Genomic DNA, 18,078 nt, shown 5'->3' on the forward strand with positions numbered 1-18,078 from the left:
AGCAGCTGTTTCATGGAGTGTGGTAGGTAGATATAATATGTTTGTGTAATTCAAAGATAGATGTACACTTTTTGATCAAAAGTACGATAATATCTAACAAAAGACTAAAAATGTAGTGACGTCTGTCTGATCCTAAGCAGTCAATTAATGATGCCAAGGGCAATCTGAGTACGCTCCTTAATACATCAGCTATCAGCTGGTTGTAATATTTCCATCAGTTCTAAAACCCTCAGTTTCATTTCTGCAGTTATCTGCTGATTGTTTGTTTCATATTTAATGCTTCAATGAATTAAGTTTAGGGTGATGACTTACCCTTTGTAGCATGGACTATGTACTGCTGCTGGAAGATGTAGAATTTGTGGAAGTACAATTGCCTGAAAAGTTAAATTCAGAAAGTCAGTTTAGCAAAGTTGATATAAAGTTAAATATCATGAAACACAAAATCAGTTTTGAATATTTTGCTTTCATGACTACATTCCACAAGATAGATGCTGTTAGGTCTATTCGAGTACATACAGTAGATGTCAAGATTGGTGTGTAATACATTGGACTCCATTGGGAACCGAACCCACAATCTTCTGATTTTCCATCCGATGTTCTACCCTTGCTAATCTGCGCTCTGTTGGCAGGAATCTTTGCTACAAGTGTGGCATAGTGCTAATCGCCCACTGTGGGCCATTCGAAGTGAATCTTGCTTTGTACTTTAAAGAAAACTAACTGTGATAAAGTTATATATGGTATTGAAAGATAGGAATTGGAATAGAAACACACAATAAGCAAAACACAATGGCACTTTTTTTATAACTGCGAGGTTCTCCAGCCTGTCAAAAACTAATTCAGTATAACATAAATTTAGCAAGTATCTGAAAAAGGTACCATTAATTTTTAAAAATGACATATTCTTTCTTGAAAGAACATCACCACAAGAGTGTATAACAAAAACTGGGAAGCAAAGGGACAGCATAGTAATATGGGGAGAAGATGGAATGGAAGTACAAGAACAAGTTACTGTATGAAATCAAGAGATATAGGAAGACGGAATGAGAATAAGTGTGGAGAAGAGTAAGACAGTAGTTATGTTGAGAGGTAATAGAGAAGGAAGAGGAAATATTGAAGTAAATGGAAGACCATTAGAAGTTGTGAAAACTTCAAATACTTTGCGAGTATACTTGCAGAAGATGAGAAATTAAATGAAGAAATTGGAAAGAGAATCCAACAAGCCAATGGGTTTTAGCAATGTGTGGGAGGTATAGTGTGGAACTGGGACGTCCTAGAGAAATGCAAGAAAATTTTGCACCCAACATATTACACACCAATCTTGACATATGCGGTGGCACATGGACAACAACAGAATATAATGAAAGCAGAATCCAAGCAGCCGAGATGAAATTCCTTAGAGGAATAATTAGGAAGATACGGAGGGATAAAATCAGAAACGTAGAAATCAGTGAGAGAATTGGATTCCCTAAACTCCAAGGCAAGACAGAGATGAGTCAGCTGAAATGGTATGGACACATGATGAGAATAGATGAGTAACAAAGCCAGTATTTATAGAAAAAAACGGGGAAGGCCCAGAAAGAGGAGGACGGATACAGTGAAGGAGAGTACAGAGAAGAGAGGAGTAAAAGTAGAAGAAATATTGGAGAAAGGAAGGGAGTGGTGGAGAGATACAAAGCTATGGAGCTCCTTGACTCACAACCCGATGCAGAAGACTGGAAACGGGAAAAAAGAAGAAGGTTTTCATCATCATTTTTAATGTTCTAGTCCAAGAGTAATTTTAAAATTATTAATAAAAATTCCATGCCGTCTCATCTTGTACCATTAGGAGCTGATGACCTAGATGTTAGGCCCCTTTAACCTTTTGCATTCCTATGTCGAGTGGGGCTCAGCATTAAAATATTAGACTTGCACTTGATGTTGAGTCCCACTCGACATGACAATAGCGCTCGTATGACGACTGTGCTTGTGTTCCAGTATTGTAGAGCTGTCTAATGGTCTACGAGAGAACACCTTTCCCTGTTTACTGTAGTTTGCGGGAATTGCCTCTGTTGTTCTGGAATGTATATGATAGTAAACATAGCTTCTGCTCCATCTTCGCTCACGGAAGTGGGTATTTTAGAACAGTTAGTGGACAGTATTGATGCCTTCAATATCTGGAAACAATTCAACCTCAGTTATTGACAGAAAGAAGGGAAACTGTGTTGAACTATTTAAGAAACCAAATGTAATTATTGACTATACGTCAAAGATGGGAGGCGTTGATCGCTCGGACCACTGCACATCAAGCTACGCTTTCGTAGTGACGAACTTGAAATGATGGCATAAATTGTATTCTGACTACTGGAAGTGGCAATAGTCAACAACAGCGCTTTACTCAATAAAGGTTACTGCTCCGTGCATCGCATAGAACCTTCTGGAAACAGGTCATCAACGAGTTGGTCGGCAAAGTACGCAACAAAAGTCGAAAGCAAGGAAAACCATCTACTTCTGATGTTGAAGAACTGCACATCATCAACAAGCTACCTGGAAAACAACATACACTGTGTTGTCTGTTCAAACAGGAGCAAGAGTGAAGGTAGAAAGGAAATCCAGTTTCCACCCAGAAAACTGTTTCGAGGATTAATGTATCTTATTTCATGGAAGAAAGAGTTTCCATTCCTGTGTGTTTCCAACAATTAGTATATGATGTAGAGTTGTGAAAAATGAGTTCTGACATGGAAACAACTTGGAAAGAACTTGCACAAACCCTGTTGTGTGTCACCTAATTATTTCCTTTAATAGGTACAAAATGTCATTCGACACAGCTAACCGATTTTTCAGTGCTACAGCAAGTAGTGGAGAGTCACGCAGCTGCGTGTACAAGCGCAGTTAGTACTTGATGGCACAAAACCTTAGTTGCGTACATGTGTAATTGTGACAGTTTTATTGTAGTATTGAATGAAAATCTATAAAATAAAAAAAAACCCTTAATACTGCAGTTAAGTTGCGAACCTTCACTTATCTGTTGAAATTTGCTTAGGGAGCATAAAAACTTACCTTTTTGTTTCAGTTTTGTGGTCTACCCCAGACCCCTGGCACTTTTTTGGTTTTCTTATAAATGTGTGTGCCCCCCAAATTCCTTCTTCTACGTGTGAGGAACATCTCCTGGAAGTTTGGCTGAACCTTATTGCTACACCCTGTATTTAGACGTGTGTCTGTGGCGACCAGAGCTGTGTTATTTACCTGAAGGTGGAGGACCTGGAGGTGGTCCATTTCCAAAGCCACCTGGAGGTCGGGGTGGAGGTCCTCCTGAACCTCCTATTGGCGGACCATTCTGGGGGCTAGTGGCCTGAAAATAAACAATATTCATATTACAAAAAATGAAATGGCGTATGGCTTTTTGTGCCAGGATGTGCCCGAGGACAAGTTCGGCTCGCCAGGTGCAGGTCTTTTGATTTGACGCCCGTAGGCGACCTGTGCGTCGTGATGAGGATGAAAGGATGATGAAGACGACACATACACCCAGCTCCTGGTACTAGCGAAATTAACTATTATCATTAAAATTCCCCACCCTGCCGGGATTCGAACCCGAGACCTCTGTGACCAAAGGCCAGCAAGCTATTGGGAAGTAATTGAGTAAAAGTAATTGAATTACTTGTAACAATTATTTTAAAGTACTTTTTACTCATAATGATTACTTTTCTTTCTTAGTCCGTTTGCCCTCCAGGGTTGGTTTTTTCCTCAAGGGCAGTGACCTGGAACGTGAGACATTTGGTCGGGGATACAACTGGGGAGGAGAACCAGTACAACATCGAGGAGGCCTCACCTGCTGTGCTGAACAGAGGCCTTGTGGGGGCAAGGAAGAGGGAAGGAAGCGGTTGTGGCTCTTACTTGATTCAAGAACTGGGAAAAAATCCAAAGAAAAGCAGCTTGATTTGTTCTGGGTGATTTCCGACTAAACAGCAGCATTACAAAAATGTTGCAAAGTTTGGGCCGGGAAGAACTGGGACAAAGAAGACGAGCTCCTCGACTAAGTAGTATGTTACACGTTATAATTCTCATATTAAAGTCAAAGAAATATTCATGTTTAAAGCATTGAGTGGTATGTTCCGAGCTGTCAGTGGAGAGATGGCGTTGAATGACATCAGTAGACAAATAAGTTTGCGTGGCGTCTTTCAAAGTAGGAAAGATCACAATATGAAGGTAAGTTAAAATTCAAGAGGACAAATTGGGGCAAATATTCATTTATAGGAAGGGGAGTTAGGGATTGGAATAACTTACCAAGGAAGATGTTCAATAAATTTCCAATCTCATTGAAATCCTTTAGGAAAAGGCTAGGAAAACAACAGATAGGGAATCTGCCACCTGGGCGACTGCCCTAAATGCAGATCAGTATTGATTGATTGATTGATTGATTGATTGATTGATTGAAGTTAGGTACGTTACCATCCCGCCATTTGCCAGGAGGAGAAACGGGAAACCATGGAAAACCACTTCGAGGATGGCTGATGATGCCTATATGTAAGGCGAAACAAGTACCATTTTAATTAATATGTCAATGTAACTCAACAAAGACAAGATGTATTGTATTGATTAGGTGGACAAATTAATAAAATAACTTATTGTTATTATTTCAATCAAATATCATCAATACGGATCAAAAATGATATTTATCGCATGTAATAATTGTCTATATGTCGAAATTTCGATAACTCGAAATAAAATTCAGGTCCCGCGGTAATTCTAGATATCGTACATTGCATCGAGAGCTTGGCAACTTTGAAACCCTAGCACCCGCAAGGCGTCGCACCAAAGGAATATTTCTATGATACGTCGCACACTCATTCAATTACTCGCAGGTTGTTGTGGTGTACTTAGTGATGGTGATGATTATTGTTTTGATGCTTGTTGTTCAAAGGGGCCTAACATCTAAGGTGATCGGCCAGATTATTGCTTTAAGAGGAAGTACAACTGGGCAACCATCCTCTATTAACACTAATCAAATGGAAAAATTAGAAGCGGTCCGGCAGCTGGAAAAATGAATGTATCGGCCAAAGAAAGACAAGGGTCATGAAGTGCATGAAAATGGAAGACTGCCTAGGCCTCTGCACATAAAACCATCGGGGTCAGAAAAGAAGAAGGGTTGACCAAGGAAGGTCAAACAGAATAGATAAAAGTGAAGAGCCTCGCACAAGTAACTGGAAGCAATGCCAAGACTCAGCTACGGGCCCCGTGGTCGCAACCCACTCTCCCATGTTAAGAGCTGCTGGGGCTCCTTTTAGTCGCCTTTTACGGCAGGCAGGGGATACCGTGGCTGTTATTCTACCACACTCGCGCATAAGGGGAAAATAATTGGGGGTTCACTGCTTTGAAAACTAAGGTGTTCAAATTTATTGTGACGTGATGTTTGCATAGATTTAAAACACCGTAATGATATCGTTAAATTAGTAACGCGACTTTCGTTTTAAGTCACACGGCTGCAGCTCGAAGAAGTTACCGAAACAATAAGAAATGACATAGAGAGAATATGAGGTGTAATTAGGCCTACCTACCTTAAGACGATCCAGTTTCTTCCAATGTTGAAGACGTTTGCGTAGGAATAAGAGCTTCAAGAATGTGTTAAGAAATGTACGTCTTGACGGGTACCGTATTTTGCTGTTTACTTTTCATAAACAGTAGCGGCGTTTAGAGGGGGGAGGGAGGCGAGGTCCCCCCCCCCACTTATTGAGAAAACATTGCATTTTATTCGGTTTCGGCCGGATGAAACTAGGAGTTATATAAATTATTTTAAAAAAAGCAATTTATACAAGCCCTCTTGTCTATCAGCTAATTCTTTCCTTTATTTCCTCTAATTATTTACAAAATTATTAGCAGAAGTACGCACATAATGTCGTTCGTCCCGGCTAACCGATTTGTACAGTGCCACAGCAAGTAGTGGAGACATTCCGTGTGCTGTGAGGATTTTTTAATATTTTTTATGGGGGCCCCCGTAGTCCGCTCCCCCGTCGTGGCAATCGACTCAATCTACATTGCCTCCGACATGCTATTAGTTTTAAGTAGAAAGAGATACCGGTAGCTGGGAAGAGTGGGAAATGATACAAGGAGTATCTGCCTGTTTCTTTACGGTGCATTCAGTCTTGAAAGGCATTATTTTAAGAAGAAAGGAACATAGGCAAAGTAATATTAGATGTTATCCATTAATACTGCATATTTGTGATACATATCTTCGTTACTGTATATAAGGCTTTATCATTGAATTAATTGCCAATATTGCCAGCAGTGTATATATTAATTGTTCATTTGTTTTATTCCAAGAGTAGCGTTCTAAACTGGGCATTGTGTTGCCATCTGTTGTGGGAAATGTAAGCTATTTGCGCTATCTCGTTCGTTCCCGGAAGTCAAAAAGAGTGACCGGGAGTCATGAAGAGCGACCGGAAGTCATAAAGAGCCGTCTGCCCTAAACCGGATGAACGAATGAACGAACGAACCTGGAGGCGAAGAGCCTCGGCTCGCTCCAACCTTCCCGCTCTCAAGAGTCGACTCTTTTGAACGACTCTCAGTTAGGAGCGGGAGCGAATTAGCTAGCTCCCTCAAAAGAGCTAGCTCGACCCATCCCTACGGAGTACCAAAATCATGTTATCATATAGTAACCGACACGAGACTACGGTATTATATTCAGTACGCATAGGTTGCCTGTCTGGCCAGGTTATCCTGCTACGGTATGGAGTAGACCGTACAGCCAGCGACTCAACGCCGAGTGTTGGGCGGCGGGAAATAACCTGACACCCTAAAGGAGCCAACGGCTTATGGTGGAGGAGCTCCCTTAGGAGGGTGATGGTCCCTTAGTGGAGGAAATGCCACTAGAATCCATCAGGTAGCGTCTGTACTTCATGTTAGGAGCGGCTACCAACAGCGTCTGTTCTCCATGTTAGGGGCGGCTGAGTCTACACCAGTGAAGGCAAGGGGAAACCACACTGGTATAAATTCCCAGGAAATCACTATGGCGAGGAATCAGAAAGAAACGGCCCCTAGTCCCGGGCAGCCCTTAAATGAGCGAGGGGTGCTAAGAATCTCCCGGCTCAAATTAGTGAATTCCGCAATAAGAATGGGGACTTGGAATGTCAGAAGTCTCTATGCAGCTGGCAAGCTTGACAATCTTATCAAGGAAATGGTTAGATTAAGAACACCATTAATGGGAATTAGTGAAGTTCGCTGGCCGGGTGCAGGTAAATGTCATCGTGATGATGGTACCTACATTCTATTACTCTGGTAGCGAAGATAATGATAAAGATCATAGAAATGGAGTCGGAATCTATAAATTCTGAACTTACGAAGTATGTCAGCAACTTTGTACCAGTCTCTGATCGAATCATGTTATTACAGCTTTCATGCTCAGCTTTTAACGTAAACATCTTGCAGATATATGCACCAACAGCGGACAAAAAGTACGATGACGAAGTAGAAACATTCTATGAACAACTTGGAACTGTTCTTAAAGACTTGAAGAAGGATGAAATAACTGTCATAATGGGTGATTTCAACGCAAAAATTGGTCAAGGGCGTCGTTCCGACTTGGTAGGCGAATTTGGGCTTGGTAAATGCAATGACCGGGGAGAAAAGCTGTACGAATTTTGTGTAGAACATCAAATGGTTCTCACCAATGCATGGTTCAAACTTCCAAAACGTCGTTTATACACATGGAAAGCTCCTAAAGATGATCCTCAGAATCCTGACTCAACAAGGAACCAAATTGATTACATTCTGATAAATAAGAGTTTCAGAAATTCCATCAAAAGAGTCGCAGCATATCCAGGTGCAGATATTTCCTCGGATCATAATCCATTGATAGCTAACGTAAGAGTTCGTCCGAAAATCATGAAGAATAAGCCTAGAAGAAAGGTACAAAATACACCTAATCTGCAAAATTGTGAAGCTCGGCAGAAAATTGCTCAGGATTTGAATAGGCATTTAAAAGAAATCAATACCAATAACTGTGAAACAGCAAATGATTTATGGAATCAGTTTAAAAGTCGGGTAGAGATACTACTTCAAAACAAAGATCAAAAGATACATCCAATGAAGAAAAAGAAATGGATGACAGATGATATTCTTGAACTAATGGAACAACGAAGATTAGTAAAAAATGATGCAGAGGAATACAAAAAGTTACAACGCCACATAAGGAAAGAAATACGTGCTGCGAAAGAGAACTGGATGAAAGAACAATGTGTGGAAATGGAAATCTTTCAGTCTAAACATGATCTGTTCAATATACATTGAAAATTAAAGGAAATAGCTGGCAAGTACAGAAAACGTAACCTTTCTGTACTGGTTGATGCTACAAACAGGCCTATTATTAATGAAGAAGAAGTTTTAAATACTTGGGAAAATTATCTGATAGAACTGTTCTGTGATCAGAGAGATGAGGAAACTAACCAACGAGCTAATTGTGAAGGCCCTGACATTCTTAAATCAGAAGTGCTATATGCTGTGAAAGTTTCAAAAAGCAAGAAATCACCAGGTCCAGATAACATCCCTGTAGAACTTCTTAAAATGATTGACGAAGACAATATCCAATTCTTGGTAAAGTTGTTCAATACTATATATAATACTGGAGACATTCCATCTGACTGGCTGTTATCTACATTCATCACGTTGCCAAAGGAGCAAAAGGCATGTAAGTGTAATGATTATTGGCTAATAAGCCTCATGAGCCACACACTTAAAGTATTCCTTCGTGTAATACATAGCAGATTTAAGACTAAGTGTGAATAAGACCTCGACGAAACACAGTTTGGGTTCAGAAATTCGTTTGGTGCAAGGGAAGCATTGTTTGCGCTAAATATCCTAATTCAGAACAGTCTAGATCAACAGCAAGAAGTGTTTGCTTGTTTCATTGATTTTGAAAAGGCATTTGACAGAGTAGGCCCTACAACATCCAAAACTTGTAGAACTCCTAAAGGATATAGGAGTTGACAGCAAAGATATTCGCATTATTGAAAACCTTTACTGGAGACAAAAGGCCGTTGTCCGAATCGGAAATCAAACTACAAACGAGATAGCCATCCAAAGAGGAGTTAGACAAGGTTGTGTTTTGTCTCCATTGTTATTCAACCTTTACTCGGATAAAATTTTCAAAACAGCTTTAGAAAATCAACAATATGGAATAAAAGTAAATGGCGGCATAATTAACAACATAAGATATGCGGATGATACAGTCATCCTGTGTGACAATTTTGAAGGTCTCCAACTCCTGCTCAATAATATCAGTGCAGTAAGTGAGGACATGGGACTAAAAATAAATGTAAACAAGACCAAGTTCATGATCTTCAGCAGACGTGCCAATGCTGAGGCAATCTTACAACTAAACAACCGACAGACTGAGAGAGTAACCACTTTTAAATATATGGGTGCCACTGTCACTGAACAACTTGATCCTGAGAAAGAAGTGAAACAGAGGATAGCAATAGCACGAAAAATATTTACAAAAATGAAATCTTTCTTTTGCAATGACTACTTAAATTTAAAACTTAGACAGAGGATGGTCAAGTGCTATATATGGTCAGCCTTGCTATATGGTGTGGAAACATGGGCTCTCAAGAATATATCAGTGAAACGCTTGGAAGCCTTTGAAATGTGGATCCACCGTAGGATGCTCAGGATTTCGTGGGTTGCACGACTAACGAACAAAGAAGTACTCAGAAGAGCAAGAGCAAGTCGGGAACTCGTTCAAACAATAAAACACCGGAAGATCTCTCACCTTGGCCACATCCTTAGAAATGACCGTTACCTCATCTTACAGCGGATTGTACAAGGCAAAATACAGGGTCGAAGAGGTGTCGGGAGGAGGCGAACATCATGGCTTGGAAACATCAAAGAATGGACTGGAATTCACAGTGTTGAAAGACTTTTCCACCTAGCAAGAGATCGTACTGCATTCGCCACAGTGATCGCCAACGTCAGGGGGACCTGATACGGTACTATGAAGAAGAAGAAGACGCATAGGTTATCTGAAGATGAGTGTATCGGCATAGAAGAATAATCAACTAAATTAACAACACATGTTAAGATTGTTCATACCACTTAGAAAACGCTCATAAATTTCAAGGTGCCCAAATACGACAGCCTCTTGTCAGAAGATATACTGGCACGTACAAGAACTCCTGCGGGATAGAATTTTGGCACCTCGACGTCCATGAAAACCGTAACAATAAATGGGGCCGTTAAACAGTTCAAATATTACTGTTCAGAAATAATAGCTGCTCAACCCTTTTTCCTGTAAGACGATTCCTATTCTCGGTCACTATCTGTCCTGTCCCATGCGTAATGATGTCTAAAATGAGATGTATGTTGTAGTGGTTAAAGTTAGACAGGAAACTAAAGAAGTTTATAATTACAGTCATTGCTCCCCTTATTATAATGTAATATTAATGGAAATATTAGGGGAATTAGATTTTACCCGCCAATAGAGCATATCAAAAGTTCTGATAAATTCACCTGCATACATCCTACCGTCAGTGGGTAGGGCCTGACACATCCCACTCCGATGAGTGTAGTGTCAGGCGTAAGAAAACACACTGGTTTTATAGAGTAAACACTTGAAAAGACTTACCGGTATATCTAACACTGTAATAATTTTATTAGTTAGTTATTCAGGAACATTCCTTATTAACAGGATGTTTTCACAGAATTCGTCTTCCCCAGCTCTTTAACAGCTAAAAAGGACAATTATCATCTTAGAGAAATGTTTTCCCGTGGATAAAACCGGTAAATAGCTTCTTCTCTCTCAAACTCAAACAGCTGATTCATACGCCCCTCGAACCGCCGAGCTTTAAATAGCGTAAAAGGTGGGGTGCAGTCGAAGGCTACATGGTTTGTCGTCCATATAAAGGGAGGACGAAGACCTAAGCAAGCGCCATCTATCGTAAAATATACGTACTAGCTCGCGCCGGCGCCGCTATGCTGTTGCTAAGATGCTCATAATAAACTACCTTGTTCATTTGAACGACAAATAAGCTTGCATACGAATGGCCAATGGCGTGCCGTGTTAATTGTCACGTGACAGCACATCTCTCACACTTCTCAACTGCGGGAGGAGTTATACAAAATTAGAAAGCTTATCTGTCTCTCCGTCATCATCACGCATCACACAACACGGCTGCTCTCCTCTGCTTCAACGCAACGCATAATTTTTTCTTCGGCCGGGTGGCTGTTCACCTTTATCACCCCGCCGAGACAACAAAGCATATAGGCTGGCACCACGTAGGAGGTCGGCCTTCCCACAATGCTCTACACCTGCCTTGCCCGCAACGTTCCTCTCGTCTTCTCAGACCAAGATGTCCTCACTGCTCTTCGTCCGGCGGGTGCCTATGGTGCCTGCCGGCTAGTCGACGACGGGGATCAACCACTATCCGATGTACTTCTCTATTCCAGCGGACGTCTCTACCATCATCAAGAATGGCGCACGCATCCACAACCATCTCTATGCAGTTGAACTTACTCCAGAGGATCTTTTGGCTGAGCTACCGGACACCGACGACCCTCCGCCTGGAACCATCGATCTGCCCGCTGCGACCACGCCCCCTCCCTACTGCTCACACCCGCCCCCTTTGTCCTTCACTCCTGTTACCTCTGTCACTGCTCTAACCACTGCTACCACCACCATTACCATCTCAGTTCACACCTCCTCTTCCCTTCCTATCACTACTACTATTACCACTCATCCTTCCCCTCTCAAGACATTTCCTTTCCCCTTACCGCCCTCCACTGACCCCACACACCCCCAGAGCTCATCACTTCAGTCGTCTGAAGAGGGATATTCCCATCAAGATACTCCTGGCAACCTGGCACAGACACCATTGGTCCCACCGCCTTCCACCAGCACTACCACCTTTAGCTGTATCGCGTGCGGCGTGGAGCCCAGTCTTCCATCCAGAAACTCCGCCAGACAGGGATACCAGTGCGCCGAGCCTTTCGGATCTATAACTCCGCTGGACCCACCTATCTCGTCCGACTTCATCTCCCGACTGCTGAAGACGTTGAATGCCTCATCGCCACCGGGATCCACCTCAACGGCCGTCATCATCGCATAGAACCATCTCGCTCACCTCCACAACCTTCATCTCATCCCTCCCCACCTCGAAGTAGTCCCCGGCCGGCCCCACCTCCCCAACCACCTCATCCATCATTTCATCCTTATCTCTTCCCGCCCCCACCTTCTTACTTTCCCCCACCTCCCTCTTTTGATATCCTTCGCCTTCTTCTAACTTCCCTTGTTAGCTTCTCCTCCTTTTATAACACCCTGGCCCTTCATTTATTTCCCTGTCACCTTGTATAACCCCTCTCCTCTTTGCATCATTGTTCATAGCTCATTTTGACATAATCACAACTGTATTCTAATTTCAATAAAGAATAAATCCTTAGGCATAGGCACAATTCCCCTCCCATCTCCTACATATTCACATCCTTTACCCACCTCCTTCTTCCGTCACATCTCCCCAACCTGCTCGCATCTCTTGGCCAGAGAGAAGGCGTTACCCTCTAGGTGGCCCGCCCCACCCCTTCAGGGTGGGGAATGAAAGCATTGTTAGTAGTAGTAGTAGTGTCTCTCCGTCTCTCGTATATACCGTTTCTTCACTTAGGCAGACTGGCGGCGACATTGTGTAACTGTTTTCTGTTCGTGCTCGTAATAAACTTGACGCGTTCATATGAACGAAGTGCCGCGAGGGCTGTTTCTCTGACATCACCTCATGTACTACCTATGAACGGTTTCTCATGAACTAGTTCAAGCAAATGTACTAACTGGACCCATCACTACTTGTTTAGTTTAAACAACAGCTGGCCCGTTAAAACTAATGTCAAGTCTACGCTAGCGTTGGCTGCACGAAAAGAATAGTCGAAGACATGGTCGATTGAAATTGGCCAATCAGAGCCAAGTAATTCAATGACCGATATTTTTGTATTAATATCAGCTGTTTGTGGCGAATTAATGCTATCGTACGTAGTGAATAAAGTAGAAATTCAGCGGGATATTAGCTCTACTGATCAATAAATTGTTTACATTTCTGCGAAGTGTTGTGTCGTATAATTTTACCCATTGCTGTCTACAATTTCTTGGAGAGCACTTTTATTTTTTATTTTTCTCTAAGATGCTTTACCATAAACAAGTACCGTACCGTGCGCCTAACACGTGTTTTTTGATGTCTGTATTGTCTTACGGAACACACGGGAACGTTGAAATATTAAAATCCAGGTCTCTTAGCAATATTGCTTTCCTCAGAAAATCAACATTTATGTGAATTTCAAGTAAACAAATTCCAAGCATGCTCGAGATTTATCTCCTATTAAAATCCATTGCCCTCGGCCGGGATCAATCTCGCAAACCTCGGATCCAAAAGACAGACCAGTGAGGATGTATTTTTTGGAGATGTACTACTCGATTCTATACTCGTTTATAACATAACCTAGTTCGCGCTATGTAGTACTATATGCATAATACATAGCATTAACATTTCTATTGCTGGTATGCTGGCAATAGTTAGGATGAAACTGGACTCTTTATGACCGTATGTCCTTCCTGACGTCAACCACATCAGGGGAGATAATGAGATGACATGAATGACGTGATATATGATAGGGGCCCCGTGCTGAGTGGGTTAAAGGGTTGAGGCGCTGGCCTTCTGAACCCAACTTTGTAGGTTCGATCCTGGCTGAGTCCGGCGGTATTTGAAGGTGCTGAAATATGTCAGCCTCGTGTCGGTAGATTTACTGGCACGTAAAAGAACCCATGCGGGACAAAATCCCGGCGACTCCGAAAACGGTCAAAAGTAGTTAGTGGGACATAGAAACAGTATTATTATTAGGAATGGGGAGGGTAAACCCCAGTGTCGACATAGCCTACAGCTATCCGGATAGCACCAAGGGCTCTACTAAGGGCTTAGCGTCGCCATCAGATGGACAAATCACCATCAAGAGCGTCAATGCCCCCACTCCATATAAACACGACAGAGAGGTTCAGGATTGAATCCAGTCTTTTGACACGCAATCTAGCCATTATAAATTGTATACCACCCGCTCTCCTACCGTGCCGGCCAACATTCTGATGGTAAAAATAGTTTCGACCAACTGGATTCCAACCGTCTAATCACGGTTTCGGACGATGCTAACGCTTTAACGATCACAGCCATCAGAAGATGGGGGACGTATTACACCACTTGTTTACGAATATTTTTATGCTTCCCATTACAGTATTCATACCACCTACAGTATTTTATATGATATTGTAAGGAGATTGCAATTTAAGGTCTGTGGTCCCCGTTGTTAATGAGAAAAATGGCTGCTGCATAATATCTTAAAGCAACCAGAATCATTCCTTATAGAGAAGTAGCATTATTTCGTGCAGTTGACGTTTTAAATGAATCCTTCTTTGATACAAGACAATCGTTGCCGTTCGCTTATGAATTATAAATCCATTAAAAAACTCCCTTACATCCTTTCTTAATCTGTTTACCCTCCAGGGTTGGCTTTTCCCTCGGACTCAGCGAGGGATCCATCTCCTACCGCCTCAAGGGCAGCGTCCTGGAGCGTGAGACATTGGGTCGGGGGATACCAAATGGGGAGGATGACCAGTACATCGCCCAGGCGACCACACCTGCTATGCTGAACAGGGGTCTTGTGGGGGATGGGAGGAGAGGAAGAGATAGACAAGGAAGAGGGAAGGAAGCGGTCGTGACCTTAATTTAGGTACCATCCCGGCATTTGCATGGAGGAGAAGTGGGAAACCACGGAAAACCACTTCCAGGATGGATGAGGTGGGAATCGAACCCACCTCCACTCATTTGACCTCCCGAGGCTGAGTGGACCCCGTTCCAGCCTTCGTACCACTTTTGAAATTTCGTGGCAGAGCCGGGAATCGAACCCGGGCTTTCGGGGTTGGCAACTAATCACACTAACCACTACACCAGAGAGGCGGACTCTCTTACATCCGAGTTTCCAGAATTGTAAACTTTTGTGTCCGCCTCCCTTATATCCGATTTTCCAAAATTGTAAACTTTCGTGTCCGCCTCTGTGGTGTAGTGGTTAGTGTGATTAGCTGCCACCCCGGAAGGCCCGGGTTCAATTCCCGGCTCTGCCATCCTGGAAGTGGTTTTCCGTGGTTTCCCACTTCTCCTCCAGGCAAATGCCAAGATGGTACCTAACTTAAGGCCACGGTCGCTTCCTTCCCTCTTCCTTGCCTATCCCTTTCAATCTTCCCATCCCCCGCAAGGCCCCTGTTCAGCATAGCAGGTGAGGTCACCTGGGCGAGGTACTGGCCATCCTCCCCAGTTGTGTCCCAGACCCAGAGTCTGAAGCTCCAGGACACTGCCCTTGAGGCGGTAGAGGTGGGATCCCTCGCTGAGTCCGGGGGAAAAAGCGACCCTGGAGGGTAAACAGATAAAGAAGAAGAAGAAAAGTTTTGTTGGAATGCGGCTTCTTAACCTCACTTGCACATCAAAATTATTTCCTATTTATTCAAAGACTTCAATAAATTCTTCCATTTTTCTAATGCTAATACTACGTTTTAATTTTAGTACGTTTTCTATTTAAGTAATACAGTAGGGCTTACTGGTAGTCAAAACTAACCCAGCTACTAGGAAAATCACAGATACGTTAAGACAATGGCAAGAAGGATGAATATAAACAGCAGTTTAAACCTACAGTATAGAAGGTTTAACTTTGAACCAAGTTTAAACTTGGTACAAAGTTTAAACCAATGCGGGGAAAATTAATGTTTGTTTAAACTCAGACTTAAACCAGATTAAAATAAACCTAGTTTAAACTCATTTGGAGAAAACTGCTAAGAGTTTTGTCTATTCCTACGGGTTCACTGAACCCCTCAACATATATACATTTCCTCTCCTGCCGACCAACGCCTGATGATGATTCCCTTCCCAAGAATGGAACTCGAACCGGTGTGACACGTTAACGATCACGACCAACATGTACTCGGCGACAGGCTGTACTTACCACAGCAGCCACCAGAAGCACTATAATGCTGAGAATAAGGACCACCTTCATGCTGAACAGTGAATGTTCAAACACTGAGCCGTGTTTTATAGGCACACAGAATGCAGGAAGTGAGCATCATTAACTTGCCTGTGTTAATATGTACTTTTCCTCCATACTATATGATAAATGTGTGAGATCGACGTGGATAACGTCAAATGACATTGTACAGAAGATTAATCGTTTCAACCGGAAACATCATTATCAGGCAAGATTGAGTGAGTGAGCACAAGTTTTTATTTTTATCATAATTGGACAAAGTTATTTCAACTTATTATGCTATGAACTGATTGTTCAATTATTCATCTTCCCAGTGGCGGCGATAAGGACCCCGCACATCGGAGCCCATGTTTCTTAATTCAGTAGGACCGTATTGATAAAGGTACAGCACACAACACACTGTTATTTGTATTCTTCTTCTTTTCCTGCCGCTTTACCCACACATGTGGGGTCGCGGGTGCGAACTGCGTCGCGTGCCCCTGTTTTACTGCCGAATGCCCTTCCTGACGCCATATAGGGTTGGCGTTTGAAGTAATTAGCCAGTTCTGAGAACCCAGTAGTAAGCGAAGAATACTGAAGTTTCAAGCCTGTCAGTGTAGCTAAGTAGGCCTATGATGGACGGTTGAGTTGTAAATTATTTGGTTCTAGAAACGAGATTATTTCTTAATATTGTGAGGGTCAACGTGTTTTGGTGACTGTAATATTGGAATATACATTTCTTGTGTGTTCATTACCATTATAAGCGAGTTACATACGACTGTTCATGCTCGACGATAATTATAACTCTATTTTTAAAATATTCATAAATTTCTGTCAAAATGTCGCTTGACAGTTGAGTTTACTGAACAGAGCGCATGCGCTGGGTTATTGATTTTCCGTTGGTGGATCAGAGACCTTGACAATGTCATATGTTTTCAAAGCTTTGATAGAAGGTTATCATAACCTAGCTTTATTTCAAATACAAATTGTTTGTTATAGAGTTGGTGAAGTGAATTTGTGGGAATGTGCCGCGTGGTTGTGGAATATTGGAAGTAGAAGGTGCACTGATGTGTGTCCGACATGTTTGATTTTGGAAACAAGTGCGAAGCTAGTGCGTTGAGCTCAGGTGCGATGCTGTTCTTACCTAATTGGTCAAACAGTTGTATCATAATGAAACTTGAACTAAATGAACCTCATTAAGATTCAGTTTTCTGGCATATAATATTTATATTTCGGCATCGTCGAGCATAAAGTGTATTATTTTCATTCCTTCGGATTTGAAAACTAAATTGTGTTATTATTATTATTATTATTATTATTATTATTATTATTATTATTATTATTATTATTATTATCGTTGCGTCGTTGTTCATTGTAATATTATACAACCATTTACTACGAAATAAACTTGTAACTTTCCTTAAAAGAAAAACGGGGGGGGGGAGCTTCTTAGCGCCGCTATTGCTCCTTTCAGTTTTATGACTGCATAGGATCACTTTGGCCAGCCCCACGGTGTAGGGGTAGCCCCTTACGCTGAGAACCGGGTTCGATTCCCAGCCAGATCAGGGATTTTTACCTGCATCTGAGGGCTGGTTCGAGGTCCACTCAGCCTGCGTGATTACAATTGAGGAGCTGTCTGACTGTGAGATGGCGGCCTCGGTCTAGAAAGCCAAGAATAACGGCTCACCATACGACACCTCGTAATCTGCAGGCCTTCGGACTGAGCAGCGGTCGCTTTGTAGGCCATGGCGTTTGATTTGGTTTTTATAGGATCACTTTAGTCAGTCCATTATCGTGTCTTTTGATGTGTTCCGATCTTCGTGCCATTTGTGGTGTTCAAAATATCCGTGTTGTGAGTTTCTTTCTTGTACCGAACCATTTGGCCGTGCTGTGAGCTTGTATTCGGGAGATAGTGTGTTCGAACCCCACTGTTGGCAGCCCTGAAGATGTTTTTTCCGTGGTTTTCCATTTCACACCGGGTAAATGATGGAGCTTTACCTTACTTAAGGCTACGGCCGCTTCCTTACCACTATTAGCGCTTGTCACCGTAAGACCTATATGTGTCGGTGCGAGGTA

The 18,078-nt window shown here is 42.3% G+C and overlaps 1 long non-coding RNA gene across 1 annotated transcript; it reads right to left on the reverse strand.

The window, feature by feature from the left end:
- Nucleotides 1–342: 342 nt before the first annotated feature.
- Nucleotides 343–16,037, reverse strand: LOC137503205 (uncharacterized). The gene is made up of 3 exons (XR_011019098.1): nt 15,985–16,037; nt 3,223–3,328; nt 343–374 (listed from the first exon to the last, which is right to left on the reverse strand). It is a non-coding gene; the product is annotated as an uncharacterized lncRNA (long non-coding RNA).
- Between the last annotated feature and the right edge of the window lie 2,041 nt (nt 16,038–18,078).

Source organism: Anabrus simplex, chromosome X, assembly GCF_040414725.1.
Source record: "Anabrus simplex isolate iqAnaSimp1 chromosome X, ASM4041472v1, whole genome shotgun sequence".
Lineage (NCBI taxonomy): Eukaryota > Metazoa > Arthropoda > Insecta > Orthoptera > Tettigoniidae > Anabrus > Anabrus simplex.